The sequence below is a fragment of the Danio rerio genome, chromosome 4, assembly GCF_052040795.2.
Source record: "Danio rerio strain M-AB ecotype USA chromosome 4, GRCz13ab, whole genome shotgun sequence".
In the NCBI taxonomy this organism is placed as follows: Eukaryota; Metazoa; Chordata; class Actinopteri; order Cypriniformes; family Danionidae; genus Danio; species Danio rerio.
The window spans coordinates 44,369,131-44,387,695 of NC_141024.2; the positions used below are offsets into that span (position 1 = coordinate 44,369,131).

Below are 18,565 nucleotides of genomic sequence, written 5' to 3' on the forward strand. Positions count from 1 at the left end.
AAAGCACGGAGCTCTAGGCAAAGGCGGTCCGAACCGCAGCAAAGCAGGAGGTCGACATGTCCAAATAGACCAAATCAGAAACTATGCAGAGAAAAACGGCATCTGTAGAGAAAGAAAACAGATGGAGGAAAAGAAAGAAAGAACACGAGGATCCCCTCCCCTCCCCCCATAGAGGGTCTGTTATCCCCAGATCGAGTGCGTCCAGTGGAATCCATGTGTTGGCAGCCCCAACTGATGACAAAACACAAAGCAAGCATCTGGAGGAAGCTCAAACTCTTCATGCGTTGCCACAGTTACTAGCGAGTGGTTTGCAAGCACAGGCACGTCTGCTGCAAGTACAGCGCTGTCAGGAGACAGGGGTTGCTGGCCCATTCCCCATGCTCGGTGGCTGAGCATTACCGCCCTGGAGTACGGCCGATAGAAAACGGCGGCTGCCATTTGTGCCGCCCGGCAATTCATACTTACCTGGCAGGGGAGATACCATGATCAAGAAGGTGGTTCACCCAGGTCGAGGTTTGGCCATTGCACTCCGGCCACGCTGACCCTGCGAATACCCCAAATGTGGGAGTCTCGACTGCATAATTTCTGGTAGTGGGGGACTGCGTTCGCGCTCTCCCCTGAGCACAGTGGTTCAAGACAGAGTTCAGGCGAAAGCATCGGGCCCGGCTGGAGCGGCGCTTCCCTCTCTTCCTCGTCCTTGGCCAAGCCTCTTTTGCTCCAGTAGAGCTGCGCGCGCCTGTGGAAGGCCTGCCCACCCGTCGCTAGAAGAGTCTGTTCTGACGCCGAAAACTACTCGAAAGATCCCCCCTCAAAGCAGTTTGACCAGGTGAAGGAACACGCAAAGAGAGCCCCCGGTGGCTTTTGTCCGCCAAGCGAGTGTGCCCTGTGGAATGTCAGAATTTTATTTGCCGGCCGGCCGCTGTTACTGACAGAACGAATGTAGACCGTGTGAAAGGTCATAATTTTTTCTGCCATTAAGTAAGCGAACGCTTCTGCTCGGATCAGAGGTAACTTTGTTTCAAGAACTGCAATCTTTTGCAGACGTCTGTGGTTTAAGGTTTGCAGGGAATTTTTTCGTCAAATCCTCGTACAACGTCAAGTCATGACATTTGACAGATCCACGCCCTAGTATCATGGGTCATCCAGTGAGCAGAGAGCCATAAAACAAGGATAAAACAAGGCGTACGCGTTGGTCAATCGAGCGGACAAAGCCAACTCAGCGTGACAAGCTCCCTGCAGGTATTAGGGCCAATTTACAATCCGGGCCCGACACAGCTGTACAGGTCCTTGCGAAATGTCCCCTTTCGTCACATTTGAAGCACCTGAATTCTGGGCGTTCCTTCATCACATTTTCTGAGCTCATGCATAGTCGACAGGTTTTTACCTGATTGGTGTGCATGACTCTAAAGTGCTGTGGCGCTTCCGCCGTCTCGATTTTGGTACTGTATGGTAAGGAGACCATCTCTTCCGGAAATCTGTTTTTTACAAACCTTGTTCCATCTTCTATGTTTGTGCCAGGATACAATCTTCTTTTAATTTTAGATATGGGGAAAACTCCCCATCTCTCTAGCTTGCTTAAAATTTCTTCACTTGCTAGGTAAACAGGCAGATGCTTGAACGAAACAACATAGTCTCTGTTTTGTAACCTCCGTACTTCAGATTTCACTCCTTTAATTGTCAATCCATTGTCTATTAAAATTTCGGTGTCATCTTCAGTCTCCATTGTTACTTCATACTCCCTTTGTTTGTTTGGGTCTCACCGCCAGCATTCTTCCTTCTCCAATCAGCTCCGTGACTGCTTTGGTTATATCAAATCTTCTTGCATCTTTTACATTTTCTACTTCTACAGTTACTGTTGCTTCCTTTGTGCATACTCTTCTTTGTACCTCTTGCTTATCCTTACCTTTCTCACCTCTTCGTTGGCCGGGCTCTTCATTTTATTTATCTCTTTGTCTGTTGTCAAGTCCATTTTCTTTACCTCTCCGTCTATTATCCAGCCCATTTTCTTTATCCTTTCTTGCAAGTCCCTCCATTTCCATGTCGTTGCCGGGGAATCTGTCCATGATTAAAAATAAAACACACTACATAACCACCCTTCAGTCAGCAAAATGCTGCTGTTAGGTGGTTTTTAAAGACAAAAAGAAAACAAACAAACAAAAACACTCAAGGTCAATAAACAAAAAGGTAGACAAACAAAATGGGGAGAGCCTTTCTCTCCTTACTGCTGCCAACTCACTTGCTGTTTGCTCTATAGCCCCCTCAGGGTGGTGTGGCCGTAAGCAATGACAGCTGTCAAGTGTTGGCTATTGAAACTAGGCGCAGCCCCAGGAGGCGAGCACAGATTAGCTGCCTGCAGCGCCAATGAGCTGGACACCCGGAGCTGGGCAAGCTGTGAAGCACCAGATTCCATGTCACGGTACTGCGGTGTGGCTCCCAGGAGACAGCTCCTGCCAAGCTTGCATGTCAGGATGGCCGAGCGGTCTAAGGCGCTGCGTTCAGGTCGCAGTCTCCCCTGGAGGCGTGGGTTCGAATTCCACTTCTGACAAACCGAGCCTGCGGCAGTGCGCTCAGGCTAAATTCTTTAACTCTCTGCCCCCATGTCCGAATGATACAGTAACACTGACAAAGTGCCGCATCACGCGGGCTTTAATGCAAGTGCACTGAAAGGGGATCAAAAGAATTGTCCTGGGATGGTGTTGCTTTTTAAGGTTTGCAGGGCATTTTTTTCGTCAAATCCTCGTACAACGTCAAGTCATGACATTTGACAGATCCATGCCCTTGTATCGTGGATCATCCAGTGAGCAGAGAGCCAATTGAGAATGTGCGTAAAAGCAAATCTGAATGTTTCCGCCCAGTTGCTAACAGGAGACCCTCCGCTTGTAAAGCCATCGTGATAACCACAGGAGCCTCCGGTTAGGGTGAGAGCACTGTCTTGTGGTGCCAGCGCAGAGAGACGGAAAGTCACTTTCCACAATGTTTTCATTCAATGTTCTACGCTGGTGGAATCACCTTCCCATTCCCACTCGGATTACGGATACACTGGTGTCCTTCAAACGACAGCTAACACCCATCTCTTCAGAGTACACCCGAACCCCGGTGAATATCCCTCTCTCTAAAGAAAACGAAACTCCTACTCCAGCACTAAATTCTCTGAGCACAAACAAATTACTTGGAATAAATAGCCCTTTTTCGTATGCATTGCCTCGTCTTGTTGAATACCTCCACTATTGTATGTCGCTTTGGACAAAAGTGTCCGCTAATTGTATGCTTCCGCCCAGTTTCGAACAGGAGACCTTTAGCGTGTAATGCAAACATGATAAACACTACACTACGGAAACCAATAGGCCAGTGCTGCTTCAAGTATTTATAGTCTTTTTTTATAGAGCTGTCTTGTACGGTCTGCACCGTGAAGGGCCAGCAAACGCACTGGCCACCTGCTCATGCACAACACAAAGCTAAAAGAAATCAGATTCTACGCAAGTTTGCGACACCGCGAGGGGCGGTAAACACTGAGCTGAATTCAAACTTCTAGCCTCACACCGCTCTGCAGAAAGAATGTTTTCAGTGAACGTCAGTACTCAACAGAAGCCTGATTTGACAATTGTCATAAAAGCCAGAGGTTGTTTCCGCCCAGTTTCGAACTGGGGACCTTTCGCGTGTGAGGCGAACGTGATAACCACTACACTACGGAAACCTTCAGGCAACTCGAGCTGATAACCCTTTTTGATTGGGTGCCTGTCGACGATCATTGCTGGTGCGGCAGTGGATGCTATTATTTTCTCGCCAAAAGAAGAGCACTGTTTCTGCTCGGTTTCGAACCGAGGACCTTTCGCGTGTTAGGCGAATGTGATGACCACTACACTACAGAAACCCCACAAGTGCTTACACCAGCGAAGTTAGGCCTGCAAGGATAAAACAAGGCGTACGCGTTGGTCAATCAAGCGGACAAAGCCAACTCAGCGTGACAAGCTCCCTGCAGGTATTAGGGCCAATTTACAATCCGGGCCCAACACAGCTGTACAGGTCCTTGCGAAATGTCCCCTTTCGTCACATTTGAAGCACCTGAATTCTGGGCGTTCCTTCATCACATTTTCTGAGCTCATGCATAGTCGACAGGTTTTTACCTGATTGGTGTGCATGACTCTAAAGTGCTGTGGCGCTTCCGCCGTCTCGATTTTGGTACTGTATGGTAAGGAGACCATCTCTTCCGGAAATCTGTTTTTTACAAACCTTGTTCCATCTTCTATGTTTGTGCCAGGATACAATCTTCTTTTAATTTTAGATATGGGGAAAACTCCCCATCTCTCTAGCTTGCTTAAAATTTCTTCACTTGCTAGGTAAACAGGCAGATGCTTGAACGAAACAACATAGTCTCTGTTTTGTGACCTCCGTACTTCAGATTTCACTCCTTTAATTGTCAATCCATTGTCTATTAAAATTTCGGTGTCATCTTCAGTCTCCATTGTTACTTCATACTCCCTTTGTTTGTTTGGGTCTCACCGCCAGCATTCTTCCTTCTCCAATCAGCTCCGTGACTGCTTTGGTTATATCAAATCTTCTTGCATCTTTTACATTTTCTACTTCTACAGTTACTGTTGCTTCCTTTGTGCATACTCTTCTTTGTACCTCTTGCTTATCCTTACCTTTCTCACCTCTTCGTTGGCCGGGCTCTTCATTTTATTTATCTCTTTGTCTGTTGTCAAGTCCATTTTCTTTACCTCTCCGTCTATTATCCAGCCCATTTTCTTTATCCTTTCTTGCAAGTCCCTCCATTTCCATGTCGTTGCCGGGGAATCTGTCCATGATTAAAAATAAAACACACTACATAACCACCCTTCAGTCAGCAAAATGCTGCTGTTAGGTGGTTTTTAAAGACAAAAAGAAAACAAACAAACAAAAACACTCAAGGTCAATAAACAAAAAGGTAGACAAACAAAATGGGGAGAGCCTTTCTCTCCTTACTGCTGCCAACTCACTTGCTGTTTGCTCTATAGCCCCCTCAGGGTGGTGTGGCCGTAAGCAATGACAGCTGTCAAGTGTTGGCTATTGAAACTAGGCGCAGCCCCAGGAGGCGAGCACAGATTAGCTGCCTGCAGCGCCAATGAGCTGGACAGCCGGAGCTGGGCAAGCTGTGAAGCACCAGATTCCATGTCACGGTACTGCGGTGTGGCTCCCAGGAGACAGCTCCTGCCAAGCTTGCATGTCAGGATGGCCGAGCGGTCTAAGGCGCTGCGTTCAGGTCGCAGTCTCCCCTGGAGGCGTGGGTTCGAATCCCACTTCTGACAAACCGAGCCTGCGGCAGTGCGCTCAGGCTAAATTCTTTAACTCTCTGCCCCCATGTCCAAATGATACAGTAACACTGACAAAGTGCCGCATCACGCAGGCTTTAATGCAAGTGCACTGAAAGGGGATCAAAAGAATTGTCCTGGGATGGTGTTGCTTTTTAAGGTTTGCAGGGCATTTTTTTCGTCAAATCCTCGTACAACGTCAAGTCATGACATTTGACAGATCCATGCCCTTGTATCGTGGATCATCCAGTGAGCAGAGAGCCAATTGAGAATGTGCGTAAAAGCAAATCTGAATGTTTCCGCCCAGTTGCTAACAGGAGACCCTCCGCTTGTAAAGCCATCGTGATAACCACAGGAGCCTCCGGTTAGGGTGAGAGCACTGTCTTGTGGTGCCAGCGCAGAGAGACGGAAAGTCACTATCCACAATGTTTTCATTCAATGTTCTACGCTGGTGGAATCACCTTCCCATTCCCACTCGGATTACGGATACACTGGTGTCCTTCAAACGACAGCTAACACCCATCTCTTCAGAGTACACCCGAACCCCGGTGAATATCCCTCTCTCTAAAGAAAACGAAACTCCTACTCCAGCACTAAATTCTCTGAGCACAAACAAATTACTTGGAATAAATAGCCCTTTTTCGTATGCATTGCCTCTTCTTGTTGAATACCTCCACTATTGTATGTCGCTTTGGACAAAAGTGTCCGCTAATTGTATGCTTCCGCCCAGTTTCGAACAGGAGACCTTTAGCGTGTAATGCAAACATGATAAACACTACACTACGGAAACCAATAGGCCAGTGCTGCTTCAAGTATTTATAGTCTTTTTTTATAGAGCTGTCTTGTACGGTCTGCACCGTGAAGGGCCAGCAAACGCACTGGCCACCTGCTCATGCACAACACAAAGCTAAAAGAAATCAGATTCTACGCAAGTTTGCGACACCGCGAGGGGCGGTAAACACTGAGCTGAATTCAAACTTCTAGCCTCACACCGCTCTGCAGAAAGAATGTTTTCAGTGAACGTCAGTACTCAACAGAAGCCTGATTTGACAATTGTCATAAAAGCCAGAGGTTGTTTCCGCCCAGTTTCGAACTGGGGACCTTTCGCGTGTGAGGCGAACGTGATAACCACTACACTACGGAAACCTTCAGGCAACTCGAGCTGATAACCCTTTTTGATTGGGTGCCTGTCGACGATCATTGCTGGTGCGGCAGTGGATGCTATTATTTTCTCGCCAAAAGAAGAGCACTGTTTCTGCTCGGTTTCGAACCGAGGACCTTTCGCGTGTTAGGCGAATGTGATGACCACTACACTACAGAAACCCCACAAGTGCTTACACCAGCGAAGTTAGGCCTGCAAGGATAAAACAAGGCGTACGCGTTGGTCAATCGAGCGGACAAAGCCAACTCAGCGTGACAAGCTCCCTGCAGGTATTAGGGCCAATTTACAATCCGGGCCCGACACAGCTGTACAGGTCCTTGCGAAATGTCCCCTTTCGTCACATCTGAAGCACCTGAATTCTGGGCGTTCCTTCATCACATTTTCTGAGCTCATGCAGTCGACAGGTTTTTACCTGATTGAAGTGCATGACTCTAAAGTGCTGTGGCGCTTCCGCCGTCTCGATTTTGGTACTGTATGGTAAGGAGACCATCTCTTCCGGAAATCTGTTTTTTACAAACCTTGTTCCATCTTCTATGTTTGTGCCAGGATACAATCTTCTTTTAATTTTAGATATGGGGAAAACTCCCCATCTCTCTAGCTTGCTTAAAATTTCTTCATTTGCTAGGTAAACAGGCAGATGCTTGAACGAAACAACATAGTCTCTGTTTTGTAACCTCCGTACTTCAGATTTCACTCCTTTAATTGTCAATCCATTGTCTATTAAAATTTCGGTGTCATCTTCAGTCTCCATTGTTACTTCATACTCCCTTTGTTTGTTTGGGTCTCACCGCCAGCATTCTTCCTTCTCCAATCAGCTCCGTGACTGCTTTGGTTATATCAAATCTTCTTGCATCTTTTACATTTTCTACTTCTACAGTTACTGTTGCTTCCTTTGTGCATACTCTTCTTTGTACCTCTTGCTTATCCTTACCTTTCTCACCTCTTCGTTGGCCGGGCTCTTCATTTTATTTATCTCTTTGTCTGTTGTCAAGTCCATTTTCTTTACCTCTCCATCTATTATCCAGCCCATTTTCTTTATCCTTTCTTGCAAGTCCCTCCATTTCCATGTCGTTGCCGGGGAATCTGTCCATGATTAAAAATAAAACACACTACATAACCACCCTTCAGTCAGCAAAATGCTGCTGTTAGGTGGTTTTTAAAGACAAAAAGAAAACAAACAAACAAAAACACTCAAGGTCAATAAACAAAAAGGTAGACAAACAAAATGGGGAGAGCCTTTCTCTCCTTACTGCTGCCAACTCACTTGCTGTTTGCTCTATAGCCCCCTCAGGGTGGTGTGGCCGTAAGCAATGACAGCTGTCAAGTGTTGGCTATTGAAACTAGGCGCAGCCCCAGGAGGCGAGCACAGATTAGCTGCCTGCAGCGCCAATGAGCTGGACAGCCGGAGCTGGGCAAGCTGTGAAGCACCAGATTCCATGTCACGGTACTGCGGTGTGGCTCCCAGGAGACAGCTCCTGCCAAGCTTGCATGTCAGGATGGCCGAGCGGTCTAAGGCGCTGCGTTCAGGTCGCAGTCTCCCCTGGAGGCGTGGGTTCGAATCCCACTTCTGACAAACCGAGCCTGCGGCAGTGCGCTCAGGCTGAATTCTTTAACTTTCGGCCCCCATGTCCGAATGATACAGTAACACTGACAAAGTGCCGCATCACGCGGGCTTTAATGCAAGTGCACTGAAAGGGGATCAAAAGAATTGTCCTGGGATGGTGTTGCTTTTTAAGGTTTGCAGGGCATTTTTTTCGTCAAATCCTCGTACAACGTCAAGTCATGACATTTGACAGATCCATGCCCTTGTATCGTGGATCATCCAGTGAGCAGAGAGCCAATTGAGAATGTGCGTAAAAGCAAATCTGAATGTTTCCGCCCAGTTGCTAACAGGAGACACTCCGCTTGTAAAGCCATCGTGATAACCACTTGAGCCTCCGGTTAGGGTGAGAGCACTGTCTTGTGGTGCCAGCGCAGAGAGACGGAAAGTCACTATCCACAATGTTTTCATTCAATGTTCTACGCTGGTGGAATCACCTTCCCATTCCCACTCGGATTACGGATACACTGGTGTCCTTCAAACGACAGCTAACACCCATCTCTTCAGAGTACACCCGAACCCCGGTGAATATCCCTCTCTCTAAAGAAAACGAAACTCCTACTCCAGCACTAAATTCTCTGAGCACAAACAAATTACTTGGAATAAATAGCCCTTTTTCGTATGCATTGCCTCTTCTTGTTGAATACCTCCACTATTGTATGTCGCTTTGGACAAAAGTGTCCGCTAATTGTATGCTTCCGCCCAGTTTCGAACAGGAGACCTTTAGCGTGTAATGCAAACATGATAAACACTACACTACGGAAACCAATAGGCCAGTGCTGCTTCAAGTATTTATAGTCTTTTTTTATAGAGTTGTCTTGTACGGTCTGCACCGTGAAGGGCCAGCAAACGCACTGGCCACCTGCTCATGCACAACACAAAGCTAAAAGAAATCAGATTCTACGCAAGTTTGCGACACCGCGAGGGGCGGTAAACACTGAGCTGAATTCAAACTTCTAGCCTCACACCGCTCTGCAGAAAGAATGTTTTCAGTGAACGTCAGTACTCAACAGAAGCCTGATTTGACAATTGTCATAAAAGCCAGAGGTTGTTTCCGCCCAGTTTCGAACTGGGGACCTTTCGCGTGTGAGGCGAACGTGATAACCACTACACTACGGAAACCTTCAGGCAACTCGAGCTGATAACCCTTTTTGATTGGGTGCCTGTCGACGATCATTGCTGGTGCGGCAGTGGATGCTATTATTTTCTCGCCAAAAGAAGAGCACTGTTTCTGCTCGGTTTCGAACCGAGGACCTTTCGCGTGTTAGGCGAATGTGATGACCACTACACTACAGAAACCCCACAAGTGCTTACACCAGCGAAGTTAGGCCTGCAAGGATAAAACAAGGCGTACGCGTTGGTCAATCGAGCGGACAAAGCCAACTCAGCGTGACAAGCTCCCTGCAGGTATTAGGGCCAATTTACAATCCGGGCCCGACACAGCTGTACAGGTCCTTGCGAAATGTCCCCTTTCGTCACATCTGAAGCACCTGAATTCTGGGCGTTCCTTCATCACATTTTCTGAGCTCATGCAGTCGACAGGTTTTTACCTGATTGAAGTGCATGACTCTAAAGTGCTGTGGCGCTTCCGCCGTCTCGATTTTGGTACTGTATGGTAAGGAGACCATCTCTTCCGGAAATCTGTTTTTTACAAACCTTGTTCCATCTTCTATGTTTGTGCCAGGATACAATCTTCTTTTAATTTTAGATATGGGGAAAACTCCCCATCTCTCTAGCTTGCTTAAAATTTCTTCATTTGCTAGGTAAACAGGCAGATGCTTGAACGAAACAACATAGTCTCTGTTTTGTAACCTCCGTACTTCAGATTTCACTCCTTTAATTGTCAATCCATTGTCTATTAAAATTTCGGTGTCATCTTCAGTCTCCATTGTTACTTCATACTCCCTTTGTTTGTTTGGGTCTCACCGCCAGCATTCTTCCTTCTCCAATCAGCTCCGTGACTGCTTTGGTTATATCAAATCTTCTTGCATCTTTTACATTTTCTACTTCTACAGTTACTGTTGCTTCCTTTGTGCATACTCTTCTTTGTACCTCTTGCTTATCCTTACCTTTCTCACCTCTTCGTTGGCCGGGCTCTTCATTTTATTTATCTCTTTGTCTGTTGTCAAGTCCATTTTCTTTACCTCTCCATCTATTATCCAGCCCATTTTCTTTATCCTTTCTTGCAAGTCCCTCCATTTCCATGTCGTTGCCGGGGAATCTGTCCATGATTAAAAATAAAACACACTACATAACCACCCTTCAGTCAGCAAAATGCTGCTGTTAGGTGGTTTTTAAAGACAAAAAGAAAACAAACAAACAAAAACACTCAAGGTCAATAAACAAAAAGGTAGACAAACAAAATGGGGAGAGCCTTTCTCTCCTTACTGCTGCCAACTCACTTGCTGTTTGCTCTATAGCCCCCTCAGGGTGGTGTGGCCGTAAGCAATGACAGCTGTCAAGTGTTGGCTATTGAAACTAGGCGCAGCCCCAGGAGGCGAGCACAGATTAGCTGCCTGCAGCGCCAATGAGCTGGACAGCCGGAGCTGGGCAAGCTGTGAAGCACCAGATTCCATGTCACGGTACTGCGGTGTGGCTCCCAGGAGACAGCTCCTGCCAAGCTTGCATGTCAGGATGGCCGAGCGGTCTAAGGCGCTGCGTTCAGGTCGCAGTCTCCCCTGGAGGCGTGGGTTCGAATCCCACTTCTGACAAACCGAGCCTGCGGCAGTGCGCTCAGGCTGAATTCTTTAACTTTCGGCCCCCATGTCCGAATGATACAGTAACACTGACAAAGTGCCGCATCACGCGGGCTTTAATGCAAGTGCACTGAAAGGGGATCAAAATAATTGTCCTGGGATGGTGTTGCTTTTTAAGGTTTGCAGGGCATTTTTTTCGTCAAATCCTCGTACAACGTCAAGTCATGACATTTGACAGATCCATGCCCTTGTATCGTGGATCATCCAGTGAGCAGAGAGCCAATTGAGAATGTGCGTAAAAGCAAATCTGAATGTTTCCGCCCAGTTGCTAACAGGAGACACTCCGCTTGTAAAGCCATCGTGATAACCACTTGAGCCTCCGGTTAGGGTGAGAGCACTGTCTTGTGGTGCCAGCGCAGAGAGACGGAAAGTCACTTTCCACAATGTTTTCATTCAATGTTCTACGCTGGTGGAATCACCTTCCCAGTGGATGCTATCATTTTCTCGCCAAAAGAAGAGCACTGTTTCTGCTCGGTTTCAAACCGAGGACCTTTCGCGTGTTAGGCGAACGTGATGACCACTACACTACAGAAACCCCACAAGCGCTTACACCAGCGAAGTTAGGCCTGCAAGGATAAAACAAGGCGTACGCGTTGGTCAATCGAGCGGACAAAGCCAACTCAGCGTGACAAGCTCCCTGCAGGTATTAGGGCCAATTTACAATCCGGGCCCGACACAGCTGTACAGGTCCTTGCGAAATGTCCCCTTTCGTCACATCTGAAGCACCTGAATTCTGGGCGTTCCTTCATCACATTTTCTGAGCTCATGCATAGTCGACAGGTTTTTACCTGATTGAAGTGCATGACTCTAAAGTGCTGTGGCGCTTCCGCCGTCTCGATTTTGGTACTGTATGGTAAGGAGACCATCTCTTCCGGAAATCTGTTTTTTTACAAACCTTGTTCCATCTTCTATGTTTGTGCCAGGATACAATCTTCTTTTAATTTTAGATATGGGGAAAACTCCCCATCTCTCTAGCTTGCTTAAAATTTCTTCATTTGCTAGGTAAACAGGCAGATGCTTGAACGAAACAACATAGTCTCTGTTTTGTAACCTCCGTACTTCAGATTTCACTCCTTTAATTGTCAATCCATTGTCCATTAAAATTTCGGTGTCATCTTCAGTCTCCATTGTTACTTCATACTCCCTTTGTTTGTTTGGGTCTCACCGCCAGCATTCTTCCTTCTCCAATCAGCTCCGTGACTGCTTTGGTTATATCAAATCTTCTTGCATCTTTTACATTTTCTACTTCTACAGTTACTGTTGCTTCCTTTGTGCATACTCTTCTTTGTACCTCTTGCTTATCCTTACCTTTCTCACCTCTTCGTTGGCCGGGCTCTTCATTTTATTTATCTCTTTGTCTGTTGTCAAGTCCATTTTCTTTACCTCTCCGTCTATTATCCAGCCCATTTTCTTTATCCTTTCTTGCAAGTCCCTCCATTTCCATGTCGTTGCCGGGGAATCTGTCCATGATTAAAAATAAAACACACTACATAACCACCCTTCAGTCAGCAAAATGCTGCTGTTAGGTGGTTTTTAAAGACAAAAAGAAAACAAACAAACAAAAACACTCAAGGTCAATAAACAAAAAGGTAGACAAACAAAATGGGGAGAGCCTTTCTCTCCTTACTGCTGCCAACTCACTTGCTGTTTGCTCTATAGCCCCCTCAGGGTGGTGTGGCCGTAAGCAATGACAGCTGTCAAGTGTTGGCTATTGAAACTAGGCGCAGCCCCAGGAGGCGAGCACAGATTAGCTGCCTGCAGCGCCAATGAGCTGGACAGCCGGAGCTGGGCAAGCTGTGAAGCACCAGATTCCATGTCACGGTACTGCGGTGTGGCTCCCAGGAGACAGCTCCTGCCAAGCTTGCTTGTCAGGATGGCCGAGCGGTCTAAGGCGCTGCGTTCAGGTCGCAGTCTCCCCTGGAGGCGTGGGTTCGAATCCCACTTCTGACAAACCGAGCCTGCGGCAGTGCGCTCAGGCTAAATTCTTTAACTCTCTGCCCCCATGTCCGAATGATACAGTAACACTGACAAAGTGCCGCATCACGCGGGCTTTAATGCAAGTGCACTGAAAGGGGATCAAAAGAATTGTCCTGGGATGGTGTTGCTTTTTAAGGTTTGCAGGGCATTTTTTTCGTCAAATCCTCGTACAACGTCAAGTCATGACATTTGACAGATCCATGCCCTTGTATCGTGGATCATCCAGTGAGCAGAGAGCCAATTGAGAATGTGCGTTAAAGCAAATCTGAATGTTTCTGCCCAGTTGCTAACAGGAGACCCTCCGCTTGTAAAGCCATCGTGATAACCACAGGAGCCTCCGGTTAGGGTGAGAGCACTGTCTTGTGGTGCCAGCGCAGAGAGACGGAAAGTCACTTTCCACAATGTTTTCATTCAATGTTCTACGCTGGTGGAATCACCTTCCCAGTGGATGCTATTATTTTCTCGCCAAAAGAAGAGCACTGTTTCTGCTCGGTTTCGAACCGAGGACCTTTCGCGTGTTAGGCGAACGTGATGACCACTACACTACAGAAACCCCACAAGCACTTTCACCAGCGAAGTTAGGCCTGCAAGGATAAAACAAGGCGTACGCGTTGGTCAATCGAGCGGACAAAGCCAACTCAGCGTGACAAGCTCCCTGCAGGTATTAGGGCCAATTTACAATCCGGGCCCGACACAGCTGTACAGGTCCTTGCGAAATGTTCCCTTTCGTCACATCTGAAGCACCTGAATTCTGGGCGTTCCTTCATCACATTTTCTGAGCTCATGCATAGTCGACAGGTTTTTACCTGATTGGTGTGCATGACTCTAAAGTGCTGTGGCGCTTCCGCCGTCTCGATTTTGGTACTGTATGGTAAGGAGACCATCTCTTCCGGAAATCTGTTTTTTACAAACCTTGTTCCATCTTCTATGTTTGTGCCAGGATACAATCTTCTTTTAATTTTAGATATGGGGAAAACTCCCCATCTCTCTAGCTTGCTTAAAATTTCTTCACTTGCTAGGTAAACAGGCAGATGCTTGAACGAAACAACATAGTCTCTGTTTTGTAACCTCCGTACTTCAGATTTCACTCCTTTAATTGTCAGTCCATTGTCTATTAAAATTTCGGTGTCATCTTCAGTCTCCATTGTTACTTCATACTCCCTTTGTTTGTTTGGGTCTCACCGCCAGCATTCTTCCTTCTCCAATCAGCTCCGTGACTGCTTTGGTTATATCAAATCTTCTTGCATCTTTTACATTTTCTACTTCTACAGTTACTGTTGCTTCCTTTGTGCATACTCTTCTTTGTACCTCTTGCTTATCCTTACCTTTCTCACCTCTTCGTTGGCCGGGCTCTTCATTTTATTTATCTCTTTGTCTGTTGTCAAGTCCATTTTCTTTACCTCTCCATCTATTATCCAGCCCATTTTCTTTATCCTTTCTTGCAAGTCCCTCCATTTCCATGTCGTTGCCGGGGAATCTGTCCATGATTAAAAATAAAACACACTACATAACCACCCTTCAGTCAGCAAAATGCTGCTGTTAGGTGGTTTTTAAAGACAAAAAGAAAACAAACAAACAAAAACACTCAAGGTCAATAAACAAAAAGGTAGAAAAACAAAATGGGGAGAGCCTTTCTCTCCTTACTGCTGCCAACTCACTTCCTGTTTGCTCTATAGCCCCCTCAGGGTGGTGTGGCCGTAAGCAATGACAGCTGTCAAGTGTTGGCTATTGAAACTAGGCGCAGCCCCAGGAGGCGAGCACAGATTAGCTGCCTGCAGCGCCAATGAGCTGGACAGCCGGAGCTGGGCAAGCTGTGAAGCACCAGATTCCATGTCACGGTACTGCGGTGTGGCTCCCAGGAGACAGCTCCTGCCAAGCTTGCATGTCAGGATGGCCGAGCGGTCTAAGGCGCTGCGTTCAGGTCGCAGTCTCCCCTGGAGGCGTGGGTTCGAATCCCACTTCTGACAAACCGAGCCTGCGGCAGTGCGCTCAGGCTGAATTCTTTAACTCTCTGCCCCCATGTCCGAATGATACAGTAACACTGACAAAGTGCCGCATCACGCGGGCTTTAATGCAAGTGCACTGAAAGGGGATCAAAAGAATTGTCCGGGGATGGTGTTGCTTTTTAAGGTTTGCAGGGCATTTTTTTCGTCAAATCCTCGTACAACGTCAAGTCATGACATTTGACAGATCCATGCCCTTGTATCGTGGATCATCCAGTGAGCAGAGAGCCAATTGAGAATGTGCGTAAAAGCAGATCTGAATGTTTCCGCCCAGTTGCTAACAGGAGACCCTCCGCTTGTAAAGCCATCGTGATAACCACAGGAGCCTCCGGTTAGGGTGAGAGCACTGTCTTGTGGTGCCAGCGCAGAGAGACGGAAAGTCACTTTCCACAATGTTTTCATTCAATGTTCTACGCTGGTGGAATCACCTTCCCATTCCCACTCGGATTACGGATACACTGGTGTCCTTCAAACGACAGCTAACACCCATCTCTTCAGAGTACACCCGAACCCCGGTGAATATCCCTCTCTCTAAAGAAAACGAAACTCCTACTCCAGCACTAAATTCTCTGAGCACAAACAAATTACTTGGAATAAATAGCCCTTTTTCGTATGCATTGCCTCGTCTTGTTGAATATCTCCACTATTGTATGTCGCTTTGGACAAAAGTGTCCGCTAATTGTATGCTTCCGCCCAGTTTCGAACAGGAGACCTTTAGCGTGTAATGCAAACATGATAAACACTACACTACGGAAACCAATAGGCCAGTGCTGCTTCAAGTATTTATAGTCTTTTTGTATAGAGCTGTCTTGTACGGTCTGCACCGTGAAGGGCCAGCAAACGCACTGGCCACCTGCTCATGCACAACACAAAGCTAAAAGAAATCAGATTCTACGCAAGTTTGCGACACCGCGAGGGGCGGTAAACACTGAGCTGAATTCAAACTTCTAGCCTCACACCGCTCTGCAGAAAGAATGTTTTCAGTGAACGTCAGTACTCAACAGAAGCCTGATTTGACAATTGTCATAAAAGCCAGAGGTTGTTTCCGCCCAGTTTCGAACTGGGGACCTTTCGCGTGTGAGGCGAACGTGATAACCACTACACTACGGAAACCTTCAGGCAAATCGAGCTGATAACCCTTTTTGATTGGGTGCCTGTCGACGATCATTGCTGGTGCGGCAGTGGATGCTATTATTTTCTCGCCAAAAGAAGAGCACTGTTTCTGCTCGGTTTCGAACCGAGGACCTTTCGCGTGTTAGGCGAACGTGATGACCACTACACTACAGAAACCCCACAAGCGCTTTCACCAGCGAAGTTAGGCCTGCAAGGATAAAACAAGGCGTACGCGTTGGTCAATCGAGCGGACAAAGCCAACTCAGCGTGACAAGCTCCCTGCAGGTATTAGGGCCAATTTACAATCCGGGCCCGACACAGCTGTACAGGTCCTTGCGAAATGTCCCCTTTCGTCACATCTGAAGCACCTGAATTCTGGGCGTTCCTTCATCACATTTTCTGAGCTCATGCATAGTCGACAGGTTTTTACCTGATTGGTGTGCATGACTCTAAAGTGCTGTGGCGCTTCCGCCGTCTCGATTTTGGTACTGTATGGTAAGGAGACCATCTCTTCCGGAAATCTGTTTTTTACAAACCTTGTTCCATCTTCTATGTTTGTGCCAGGATACAATCTTCTTTTAATTTTAGATATGGGGAAAACTCCCCATCTCTCTAGCTTGCTTAAAATTTCTTCACTTGCTAGGTAAACAGGCAGATGCTTGAACGAAACAACATAGTCTCTGTTTTGTAACCTCCGTACTTCAGATTTCACTCCTTTAATTGTCAATCCATTGTCTATTAAAATTTCGGTGTCATCTTCAGTCTCCATTGTTACTTCATACTCCCTTTGTTTGTTTGGGTCTCACCGCCAGCATTCTTCCTTCTCCAATCAGCTCCGTGACTGCTTTGGTTATATCAAATCTTCTTGCATCTTTTACATTTTCTACTTCTACAGTTACTGTTGCTTCCTTTGTGCATACTCTTCTTTGTACCTCTTGCTTATCCTTACCTTTCTCACCTCTTCGTTGGCCGGGCTCTTCATTTTATTTATCTCTTTGTCTGTTGTCAAGTCCATTTTCTTTACCTCTCCATCTATTATCCAGCCCATTTTCTTTATCCTTTCTTGCAAGTCCCTCCATTTCCATGTCGTTGCCGGGGAATCTGTCCATGATTAAAAATAAAACACACTACATAACCACCCTTCAGTCAGCAAAATGCTGCTGTTAGGTGGTTTTTAAAGACAAAAAGAAAACAAACAAACAAAAACACTCAAGGTCAATAAACAAAAAGGTAGACAAACAAAATGGGGAGAGCCTTTCTCTCCTTACTGCTGCCAACTCACTTCCTGTTTGCTCTATAGCCCCCTCAGGGTGGTGTGGCCGTAAGCAATGACAGCTGTCAAGTGTTGGCTATTGAAACTAGGCGCAGCCCCAGGAGGCGAGCACAGATTAGCTGCCTGCAGCGCCAATGAGCTGGACAGCCGGAGCTGGGCAAGCTGTGAAGCACCAGATTCCATGTCACGGTACTGCGGTGTGGCTCCCAGGAGACAGCTCCTGCCAAGCTTGCATGTCAGGATGGCCGAGCGGTCTAAGGCGCTGCGTTCAGGTCGCAGTCTCCCCTGGAGGCGTGGGTTCGAATCCCACTTCTGACAAACCGAGCCTGCGGCAGTGCGCTCAGGCTGAATTCTTTAACTCTCTGCCCCCATGTCCAAATGATACAGTAACACTGACAAAGTGCCGCATCACGCGGGCTTTAATGCAAGTGCACTGAAAGGGGATCAAAAGAATTGTCCGGGGATGGTGTTGCTTTTTAAGGTTTGCAGGGCATTTTTTTCGTCAAATCCTCGTACAACGTCAAGTCATGACATTTGACAGATCCATGCCCTTGTATCGTGGATCATCCAGTGAGCAGAGAGCCAATTGAGAATGTGCGTAAAAGCAGATCTGAATGTTTCCGCCCAGTTGCTAACAGGAGACCCTCCGCTTGTAAAGCCATCGTGATAACCACAGGAGCCTCCGGTTAGGGTGAGAGCACTGTCTTGTGGTGCCAGCGCAGAGAGACGGAAAGTCACTTTCCACAATGTTTTCATTCAATGTTCTACGCTGGTGGAATCACCTTCCCATTCCCACTCGGATTACGGATACACTGGTGTCCTTCAAACGACAGCTAACACCCATCTCTTCAGAGTACACCCGAACCCCGGTGAATATCCCTCTCTCTAAAGAAAACGAAACTCCTACTCCAGCACTAAATTCTCTGAGCACAAACAAATTACTTGGAATAAATAGCCCTTTTTCGTATGCATTGCCTCGTCTTGTTGAATATCTCCACTATTGTATGTCGCTTTGGACAAAAGTGTCCGCTAATTGTATGCTTCCGCCCAGTTTCGAACAGGAGACCTTTAGCGTGTAATGCAAACATGATAAACACTACACTACGGAAACCAATAGGCCAGTGCTGCTTCAAGTATTTATAGTCTTTTTGTATAGAGCTGTCTTGTACGGTCTGCACCGTGAAGGGCCAGCAAACGCACTGGCCACCTGCTCATGCACAACACAAAGCTAAAAGAAATCAGATTCTACGCAAGTTTGCGACACCGCGAGGGGCGGTAAACACTGAGCTGAATTCAAACTTCTAGCCTCACACCGCTCTGCAGAAAGAATGTTTTCAGTGAACGTCAGTACTCAACAGAAGCCTGATTTGACAATTGTCATAAAAGCCAGAGG

The 18,565-nt window shown here is 46.9% G+C and overlaps 1 protein-coding gene and 16 non-coding genes across 17 annotated transcripts in view; 8 read left to right on the forward strand and 9 right to left on the reverse strand.

Annotated features, from left to right (window-relative positions):
* The window catches only part of LOC148681160 (protein NLRC3-like), a 345,676-nt gene that overhangs the window by 93,328 nt on the left and 233,783 nt on the right, over positions 1-18,565 (forward strand). The window lies entirely within an intron of this gene.
* Positions 458-620, forward strand: LOC137494463 (U1 spliceosomal RNA). The gene has a single exon (XR_015486810.2). It is a non-coding gene; the product is annotated as a U1 spliceosomal RNA (small nuclear RNA).
* Positions 3,622-3,694, reverse strand: trnav-cac (transfer RNA valine (anticodon CAC)). Its single transcript has one exon. It is a non-coding gene; the product is annotated as a tRNA-Val (tRNA).
* On the reverse strand, positions 3,799-3,871 carry trnav-aac (transfer RNA valine (anticodon AAC)). The gene has a single exon. It is a non-coding gene; the product is annotated as a tRNA-Val (tRNA).
* On the forward strand, positions 5,203-5,285 carry trnal-cag (transfer RNA leucine (anticodon CAG)). The gene has a single exon. It is a non-coding gene; the product is annotated as a tRNA-Leu (tRNA).
* Positions 6,362-6,434, reverse strand: trnav-cac (transfer RNA valine (anticodon CAC)). The gene has a single exon. It is a non-coding gene; the product is annotated as a tRNA-Val (tRNA).
* On the reverse strand, positions 6,539-6,611 carry trnav-aac (transfer RNA valine (anticodon AAC)). Its single transcript has one exon. It is a non-coding gene; the product is annotated as a tRNA-Val (tRNA).
* On the forward strand, positions 7,941-8,023 carry trnal-cag (transfer RNA leucine (anticodon CAG)). Its single transcript has one exon. It is a non-coding gene; the product is annotated as a tRNA-Leu (tRNA).
* Positions 9,100-9,172, reverse strand: trnav-cac (transfer RNA valine (anticodon CAC)). The gene has a single exon. It is a non-coding gene; the product is annotated as a tRNA-Val (tRNA).
* trnav-aac (transfer RNA valine (anticodon AAC)) lies at positions 9,277-9,349 on the reverse strand. Its single transcript has one exon. It is a non-coding gene; the product is annotated as a tRNA-Val (tRNA).
* Positions 10,679-10,761, forward strand: trnal-cag (transfer RNA leucine (anticodon CAG)). The gene has a single exon. It is a non-coding gene; the product is annotated as a tRNA-Leu (tRNA).
* Positions 12,674-12,756, forward strand: trnal-cag (transfer RNA leucine (anticodon CAG)). Its single transcript has one exon. It is a non-coding gene; the product is annotated as a tRNA-Leu (tRNA).
* On the reverse strand, positions 13,264-13,336 carry trnav-aac (transfer RNA valine (anticodon AAC)). The gene has a single exon. It is a non-coding gene; the product is annotated as a tRNA-Val (tRNA).
* Positions 14,668-14,750, forward strand: trnal-cag (transfer RNA leucine (anticodon CAG)). The gene has a single exon. It is a non-coding gene; the product is annotated as a tRNA-Leu (tRNA).
* On the reverse strand, positions 15,827-15,899 carry trnav-cac (transfer RNA valine (anticodon CAC)). Its single transcript has one exon. It is a non-coding gene; the product is annotated as a tRNA-Val (tRNA).
* On the reverse strand, positions 16,004-16,076 carry trnav-aac (transfer RNA valine (anticodon AAC)). Its single transcript has one exon. It is a non-coding gene; the product is annotated as a tRNA-Val (tRNA).
* trnal-cag (transfer RNA leucine (anticodon CAG)) lies at positions 17,408-17,490 on the forward strand. Its single transcript has one exon. It is a non-coding gene; the product is annotated as a tRNA-Leu (tRNA).